The following is a 9,471-nucleotide window of genomic DNA, read 5'->3' as shown; positions in this document are numbered from 1 at the left end:
TGTTAAAATAACTAATGCAAGCTAAAAGGAGAAATGTCTGAATGTTTGAGTCACAAGTTGTTGCATAATCACATTATTTATAATGCCTACCTTAGGATTTCTTTTTATCAACACCTAGAAACTTGGCATTGATTTGTGATTAGTCATTACATCATAATGTGAGTGGTTGCAACTTTGAAAAAGTGTTTAACACCTCTGTTCTTGGTGTGTTAATGATGGATTCTCTCTTCAATAAATGAGTTTGGGAAACATGTTTCTTTTACCTTTGGGTGTTCAAAACTACATCAAGCATAGGTAGGTACAAATACAAAGGTTCAAAGCAAATATCATTTTTTTTAATTGTAACACTATTTTAAGAACTTTTGCTTCCCTTATTTTGTAGTTTCTCAAATTCAGCTATAACAAAAATAACTTTATCTCACTAATGAGTTCAACTGCATAGATTGTATTATCACTTCCTCCCAAATTCAAGGAACCACTTCTACCACCATTGCCAATTCACAAGCTAATTCCAAGCTACCTCCATGTAACTAAAATGAAACGAGACAAATTTTGTATGCAAACAACCATGAAGTGTTGATGGAATTCTTATGAACCTGTTGAACTTTCATTTTGAACAACTTTGATCTTTTGAAATCTTCAATTTGTAGGATGAATTATTTGGAAATGGATCAGGAACTGTTGTTATTCGATCTCCAAAAGGGGCAAGGTCATCTGTATTCTGTGACCAGAGCCCTAAAGTATGTTTAAGCTATGTTACTTTAGAAAAGGATAAGTTCTTCTAGTTGTTCTGTATAATCACAAACTGATAATTTTAATTAAATGTAGTATAGTAGCAACTATTCTTCTTTTGATGATGCTTCTACAAGTGGGATTGTTGTTTTACGTGGCCAACATGATGAGCCTGGTTCTCCACAGCCACTAAGGTCTCGACTGGAACTGAATGATAGAAATTCAAATTCCTCAATGGAAGACAGTGCGGCAAATCTTGTTGAGGTTCTATTTATGTGATATAAGTTGTAAATTTCACTTGCGTGTTTATTAATTTAGCTAAAGATGAGCCTCCCCTTTCTTGTGTATAGGTTTATTGGGAAAAACGAGTAATTTTCCCACTACAAATAATATTGAATACTATAACAAAAGAGAAAATACTAATAAATAGAGTGGAATAATAAAAGAGATAAAGAGGAAAAATAACACACTCGAAAATTGTTAACGGAGTTCGGCCAATTTAGCTTAATCTCTGAGCACAGCTGAAACAGCCCGCTTTTATTATTATGGGAGAAGATATTACAACTTGGGATATATTACAGTGAAGGAGGAAAGGTTAATTTATAACCCTCAAACCTCCTTCCCAAACAATGAACCCACCGATGTGGGACTTGGGATTAAGCCAAAATCAACAAATCTCCACCTTGGCTTAATTTCAGGTCCCACCTAATACAAATCTTCTCAAAACATAACAAAAACAAACTTTGCAGTGCTTCAAATTTGTGCCTCCGAATGCCAACTTCAAATGTGCAAGATATTAACCAAGTCTAAACAATGTTCAAACTTGGCTCTTGTAACCACCTTGGTGAGCATATCCGCAGGATTCTCCGTAGTGTGAATCTTCTGGAGAACAATCTCCTCTTCTTCGAGAATCTCACGCACAAAGTGATAGCGAACAACAATGTGCTTCGTCCATGCATGAAAGACTTGATTCTTTGCTAAATGAATAGCACTCTGACTGTCAGAATATAACTCAAGTTGTTTCTGACCAACTCCCAAGTCTTTAAGCAACGCATGAGGCCAAATTGCTTCCTTCACAGCGTTTGTAATCGCCATATACTCTGGCTCTATCGTAGACAAAGCCACCGTAGACTGCAAGGTAGACTTCCAACTAACTGGCACTTTTGTTAAAGTGAACAAATAGCCAGTTGTAGACCGTCGCTTATCCAAATCACCTGCATAATCAGAATCACAATATCCAACTATGCACTGACCAAGTGATTTATCTTGCTCAAATGTCAATCCAACATCTAAGGTATTTTAGAGGTACCGTAGAATCCATCTCACAGCTTGCCAATGACCCTTGCCCGGATCATGCATGTACCTGCTAACAACACTCACAGCTTGTGAAATATCTGGTATTGTACACACCATTGCATACATCAAGCTTCCAACTACATTTGCATATGGGACTTTCGCCATGTATTCTCGTTCTTCATCAGTCGTCGGAGATAAACGGCTACTCAATTTCAAATGAGGAGCAAGTGGGGTACTTACAAGTTTTGTATCTTCGTGTATACCAAAACGTTGTAGTACCTTCTGCAAATACTACTTCTGTGACAGCCAAAGTTTTCCCCTCTCTCTGTCCTTGTTTATCTCCATGTCGAGAATCTTCTTGGCTTCCCCCAAATCCTTCATCTTGAACTCTTTACTCAATTGAGCCTTTAACCTGTCAATCTCAACTTGGCTTTTTGCTGCAATCAGCATATCATCAATATATAAGAGTAAGTAAATGTAGAAACCATCTTGAATTTTGCGCAAATACACACAGTGATCATATTTGCTTCTCTTGTACTTCTGATCCTTCATGAACTTATCAAATCATTTGTACCACTATCTCGGAGATTGTTTCAGTCCGTCAACGATTTGCTAAGTTTACAAACCCAATCTTCTTTACCAGCAACCTTGTATCCTTTTGGCTGAGTCATATAGATTTCCTCCTTCAAATCACCGTGTAGGAATGCGGTCTTTACATGAAGTTGAGCTAGCTCCAAATTCAACTGTGCTACCAAGGCCAACAAAATTTGAATGGAGGAATGTTTAACAACTGGAGAAAATACCTCATTATAATCAATTCCCTCCCTCTGAGCAAAGCCTTTAGCAATCAGCCTTGCCTTGTAGCGAACATCTTCTTTATTAAGAAATCCTTCTTTCTTTGCAAATACCCATTTGCACCCAATTGCCTTCTTACCTTTTGGTAATTGTGCCAGCTTCCACGTCTTGTTCTTCTTCAAAGACTGCATCTCCTCTTCCATCGCACCTGCCCAATTACCACTCTCTGAACTCAGAATGGCTTCTAGGTAAGTGGATGGAATGTCATCAACAACTGGAAGTGCATAGGCAACCATATCCATGAAACGAGCAGGCTTCTGAATATCTCGTCTCTGTCTTCTAACTGCAATTGGCGCTGATTGCTGTTGAGATTCTTGGGTAGGAACCTCTTCCTCGTCTGACTTTTCTTCTGCCATAGGAGAGTCACTTGTAGTATTTCGTATTGGGATCACCACTGTCTACTCAAACTCCACCTGCTTCCGGGCACACTCCACCTGTTACGGAGTACTATCAGCTCCTTCTGGATTTACCTTCTTTAACATGGCAGATTCATCAAAGGTAACATCCCTGCTGATAATCGCCTTCTTTGCCTCTAGACACCACAAATGGTATCCCTTCACTCCAGGACTAAAGCCCATGAAAAGAGCCTTCTTTGCCCGTGGATCCAACTATGATTCAATCGCATGATAATATGCAATAGAACCAAAAACATGCAAAGAATCATAATCAGTTGTAGGTTTTCCAGACCATACCTCTAATGGGGTTTTGCCATCTATAGCAGATGATGACAAATGATTGACGAGATGTTGAGCGTATGTCACAGCCTCAACCCAAAACTCTCTGCCTAACTCAGCATTAGACAGCATACAACGAACTTTCTCCACAAGTGTCTTGTTCATACGCTCCGACACCCTATTTTGTTGTGGTGTTTTTCTAACAGTGAAGTGTCGAACTATGTCACAATTTTGGCATACCTTCAGGAATAGATCACTCTTGTATTCTCCTCCATTGTCTGTTCGGAGAACCTTAATCTTCCTTCATGTCTGGTTTTCAACTTGAGCTTTCCACTTAAGGAAAATTTCAAGCACATCATTTTTGTTCTTCATAGTAAACACCCAAACTCTCCTGGAAAAATCATCCACAAAAGTTACAAAATAATGCCTACCTCCGATTGACAGAGTCTTGGCAGGTCCCCACACATCTGAATGCACATAATCCAGAATACCCTTGGTATTGTGAATTGCAGTGCCAAACTTCACTCTTCGTTGTTTTCCCATAACACAATGCTCACAAAATTCAAGTTTGCAAGCCTTCGTACCTTTCAACAATCCCTGATTGGTAAGAATTTGCAAGGATTTCTCTCCAGCATGTCCCAACGTCATAGGCCACAACTTCGTTGCCTCGGCATCGTTCTTAGAGCTAGAAGTTGTTGTCGCTACTGTCCCCACCACTGTACTACCTTGATAGTAATACAAATTGTTCTTCCTCACGCCTTTCAACATCACCAGTGCTTCCGAAGTTGCTTTAAGAATTTCATCTCACATCGTCACAACTAGGCCTTTAGATTCTAAAGCCCCCAATGAGATGAGATTCTTCTTCAACTTTGGCACGTACCGTACATCCCACAAAATTCTGGTGGATCCATCATGATTCCGCAGCTTGATTGAACCTATCCCAGTTGTCTTACATGGATTATCATTACCCCTGTAAACAACCCCGCCATCAAGTTCTTGAAATTCAAAGAACCATTCTCGAATGGGACACATATGATAGGTACAACCTGAATCCAATATCCACTCATCTGGATATGATGATGCTGAAAGCGGGACAATTAAAGAGATATCTGATTCCACATCATTTTTGCATTTTGCAACATTTGCATCTTGCGGAGCCTTCCCTTTCTTCTGCAGTTTTGGACAGTCTTTCTTCCAGTGTCCTTTCTCATGACAGAAAGCACACTCATCTTTGGCAACCATTCGAGCTTTAGACTTAGACCTCCCTCTTCTCCCCTTTGTTTGAATTTGCTGACGACCTCTTGTCACCAATGCTTCTTCTGATGTTGTTGATTTGGTTTTCATCTTATCATGCTTTCTCAATTCATGACTATATAAAGCAGAACAAATAACATCTAACGACACATTCTCCTTCCCGTGAAGGAGCGTAGTCTCCAAATGTTCAAATTCATTAGGAAGAGATGATAACAACATCAAAGCCAAATCCCCATCTTCAAACTTCATATCTAAATTAAACAGGTCTGCTACTAATTGATTAAACATAGTGATGTGTGCATTCATAGTAGTACCTTGTTGGTAGTCAAATCGGAACAACCTTTTCTTCATTAAGAGCTTGTTCTGACCACTCTTCTTCAGAAACTTGTCTTCCAATGCCTTCCACAGTTTGTGTGCAAAAGTCTCGTTTTTTTACAGCATACTTCTGCTCTCTCGACAGGCAGGATCGAATAGTTCCGCATGCCAACCGGTTGATTATGCTTCAGTCTTTCTCCTCTACCTCTTCTGGTTTCTCTCCTTCAATAGCAATATCAAGACCCTGTTGAAAAAGAGAGAACAAGACCTCTCCTTGGCACATGCCAAAATGTCCAGTGCCATCAAATATTTCCACTGCCAATTTCAAAGTGGACACCGGGAACCTCGACCAAAAAAATAAATAAAATAAAAAATAAAAAATAAAGATTGCATAACACTTATTAATTTACAAGAAGTTTTGATCTTCAATTTGTAATATGCATACTTAAATAGACATCTATTTTTATAAAAAAAAAAACCCCAGTATGAGATTTCATCTCAAATAAAATGAACCATTTTAAGGCTTCAGTGTTTAATGTAATGTGGGATAAATTGCTTATAAGCAAAAGTGTGTGTTTATTTTTCATGCTTTCATAATTTTCCGGAGCTTGTTTCCTACAAAATCATATGAAAATAATTTTTTTAAGATCTGAAACAAAACAAAAAAAGTTGAACCAAAAGTGTATATGGCATGGTGAAGCTGAAGCATGCAAAGTCTCTTTCAAAGATCAGTATCACACATGACTAGTGGTTTCCTCTGATTCATTTACATCTGTATATAGCACCCTCCAAAGTGCAAAGATGAAGTTTCTCCTTCATAAACTTCGCATCTAGGGCACCAGACAAACTTGAAAGTTTGATTGAACTTGAATCTAAGACAAACAAATTTGTTTTACAGCATAACTTATTGCTCCTACACATCCAAGCTCCTGAGACTGCATTTTGTTAAGCAAGTGAGGGATATATTACTAAAGCAAATCTGGACTGGATGCAGCGCAGAGATACATACTATTTTGCTTGCAAAAACTAGTTGTAGTTGTGATAATGGTTCCAATATCAATTTTACACCGCCAATGAAAATTGGGCAAAAGTTGCATATTTATTCATATTGGCTGCATACTCTACCTATATGTCACAAAACCTTTTTACCAACTACCTCTGCTGGCTTCAATCCTTCTCTGACGACTTCAATCCTTCTCCGGCGACTTCAATCCTTCTCTGGTGGCTTCGTCTTCTTCTCCGGCGGCTTCAATCCTACTCCGGTAGCTTCGTCTCCTTCTTCGACGACTTCAATCCTCCAGTGGCTTCGTCTCCTTCTCGCGCGCCACTGCCTCACAGTCTTCTCCGCGTGCTGCCTCCTCACAGTGATCACAGAAAAAAGGGTGCAATGCTGTTGGGTTGGGTGCACATTTAAAAAAACCCTAATTTTAATTTCATTAGGGGTATTTTAGTCTTTTTCTTTATGTGGGTTGGGTGCACATTTTAAAAAACCCTAATTTTCATTTCATTAAGGGTATTTTAGTCTTTTTCTTTATGTATATTGGGTGTAGTTTAAAATGATTTGGTGCAGGAAGAATCTGCCTTTTGTGTGTCAATAGTGGAGGCTTATCCCATGCTTATTTAAAAATGTATGGTTCATGTGAGGGCTAAGCTTACAAATATTTAAAAATTGTGTGGCCCTTGCATAGGTTAAGTCCACCCTTCTTTAGATCTATTAGTTTAGTCCACGCTTTTTTTAACAAATAATATATTTGTGAGGCAGCATGTAGGCTAGACCTACACAAAAAACACACCATTTACGTCCGTCCCATCCTCCACTATGTTTACGTCGAGCATATTAATTTTGAAATTTGAATAGACGCTAAACCACGATAACTATAATTTTACGTCCGCTTATTATAAATAGTGTAGATTTTTAACCTATTCTAATAAATATATTTTTTGGTGTCATTTTGATTCCCACATCCTAATCCTCTTTTGTTTAGGCTTAGAATAATCATAAATAACCGGTTTTATTACCCTCCTCTGACCTTTCCAAAACCTCTGAATCTCTAACTTCCATCCGTTCTAACCCTTTAATTACCTCTCCCTCATCCCCACAACATGTTATTCCCAATTCTTTACCAAACTCCCATTAATTAAATTGGTTAAACTATATTTACTGAATCCCAAAATCGCGTATTGCAATTAATTACGCCCCATCGGAAATTGAATTGCTAAAGGAATTTAAGATTAACCTTGAGTTGCTACTGATCCTGTTGAGAGTCCATTCCTGAGATGGTTTTCCACCGAGGTTGCCTACTTGATTTGCCCACCTCCTATAGTCCGTAACGTTGTTGCCCACGTAAAGGGGTAAAGAAGTTTCCTTCCCATTCGAATCTGACTTCCTCTCTTGGCATAAGCATTGAATTTTCTAATCCTCCCCTTCCTTCCCAGTCACGGTTGACATACTTTATACGTTCAGTCGGAGGCCCTTCAACTACTGGTTGTGCACTGGTAGCAATTGGTCGCTGCTAACCCCCTTAAGTCTCCTGCCACTTTGGTGCCTACGTTCACACTACCAAAATCCTCACTGTTTCCCCTTCTTTGATACCCACATTAGGGCCGAGATTTAATCCTTAAGCTAAAGGCAGTTTCTTCCTGCATCCCTATTTTTCTTCCTGCACCCCCACAGAGTTGCGCAAAGATAAAACTGTTCCTATATAAAACTTTACATTTTTTTTTTATTCCAAATTATGAAATCTGGTAAAGTTTTGGATTGGCGCTTCCAGTCAAATTTTGGATTGATGTGTCCAGTAATCTTTTGGATTGGTGCTTCCGGTAGTATATGAATGACAGTGTTAATCCAAAATAAAAAAAATGCAAAACATCCATAATTGAAAAAACCATTCTGGATCCGCCAATCCGTAATTCAAAATATGCATTCTGGATTCAGAAATCCATAATTGAAAAAATCATTTTGGATCCACCAATTCGTAATAGAAATTAGGCTTCTGGATTGATGAATACGTATCACACTCTCAAATCCCTAATTCAAATAACAGGTGAAGGTCAGTTTCGGAATTTACAAAATTGTGCGGGTGCAGGAAGAAAAATGTAGGGGTGTAGGAAGAAACTGCCTAAGCTAAATGGGTCGTCGAATTGCTTTTTTGGGTTGTCCCCTTAATGGGCCTAACATATACTTTTCACAGCCTCCACTAAGTGTGTAAGTACCTCTTGGACTACAATAGGGTCTGAGCCTTCAAGACTAGTAGTTAGGTTAGTAGCCTGTACCGCACAATCCCTCATCCCACTCTTTGCCTCATTGGTGATAGAATCCATAACATTCACTTGCTTATACTTTTCTTTCGTTGAGGACTCCTTAATCTGGGAAAGAGTTGACAGATGTTCTTTCCTTGCGTCTCCTACCACCAGCGCCACCTTTTTCGACCCACTTCCTCCACCACCACCTTCACATATACTAATTATTTCTTCCCTTTCACCTTGCAGTCCAACATCTTCAAGGTTATTCTCAAAAAACATAGTTTCTTCAACGATAGAATCCGTAGAAGATACACTATCTGATGTATCATAATGATTACAAAAGCATTTACATTTACCTTCCTTTCCATTTGGTTCCTCCTCTTCCATGTAAATACTATAGATCTAATCGTTGATCTTCGTACCTTTTGCTAATCTTACACTGCAGTTCCTGAGGAGCCTTACTTGAAGCCTGTCATATTCGATGTTTTCCCAATTAACTATGCCGTCGTCAATGGATACCAAAGTGGCAACTTCTTGACAAAAAAATCCATGTTCCACATAGTGTTAGGGAGACCAAAACACCTAACTCACTCAATTTTATGGTCAGCTAGGTTTGTTTTTTCTCCTCAACAATAAATAAATTAAATTTACAGGATACTTGTCCCAACCCGTATAGAAAAATCTAGAAAGCTACTACCACATTCCTTAAACAAAAACTTTACAGAAGCAGAATGCATCACGCATTACTTGTAAAACTTTAATTAGCAGCTTGGAATAGAATGCTTAGGTGGGTAGTGATTGCTCTGATCAAAGAAGATGCCCCTGCTCCACACTAATCCAACACCCAATTATGACCGATGAACCATTCGTCGCTCCACACCTTCCTGCTAACGCCATACCCAAGCCTTATACCATCTCCTCTGTTTCACTACTATACAAAACATACTCCAACTACCTTTTTCTTCTTTTGCCCCCCGATCTCCCAGCTAGCCATTCCTCACATTCTGCTTGTTCATAACTGCCACTCCACACTACTGCAGCTCCACTTCTAGAGTTTGGGCCACAAAAATAGCTGCTACCCTCCAAAGCTTCTTCAACCGAG

At 38.9% G+C, this 9,471-nt stretch overlaps 1 long non-coding RNA gene across 1 annotated transcript; it reads right to left on the bottom strand.

Annotated features, from left to right (window-relative positions):
* Positions 1 to 5,986: 5,986 nt before the first annotated feature.
* On the bottom strand, positions 5,987 to 7,722 carry LOC137836446 (uncharacterized). The gene is made up of 2 exons (XR_011085275.2): positions 7,364 to 7,722; positions 5,987 to 6,477 (listed from the first exon to the last, which is right to left on the bottom strand). It is a non-coding gene; the product is annotated as an uncharacterized LOC137836446 (long non-coding RNA).
* Positions 7,723 to 9,471: the final 1,749 nt, after the last annotated feature.

Source organism: Phaseolus vulgaris, chromosome 4, assembly GCF_051622355.1.
Source record: "Phaseolus vulgaris cultivar YP4 chromosome 4, ASM5162235v1, whole genome shotgun sequence".
Taxonomy (NCBI): Eukaryota; Viridiplantae; Streptophyta; class Magnoliopsida; order Fabales; family Fabaceae; genus Phaseolus; species Phaseolus vulgaris.
Note: the sequence above shows the minus strand (reverse complement) of the source record. Positions and strands in the feature narration are given on the sequence as shown.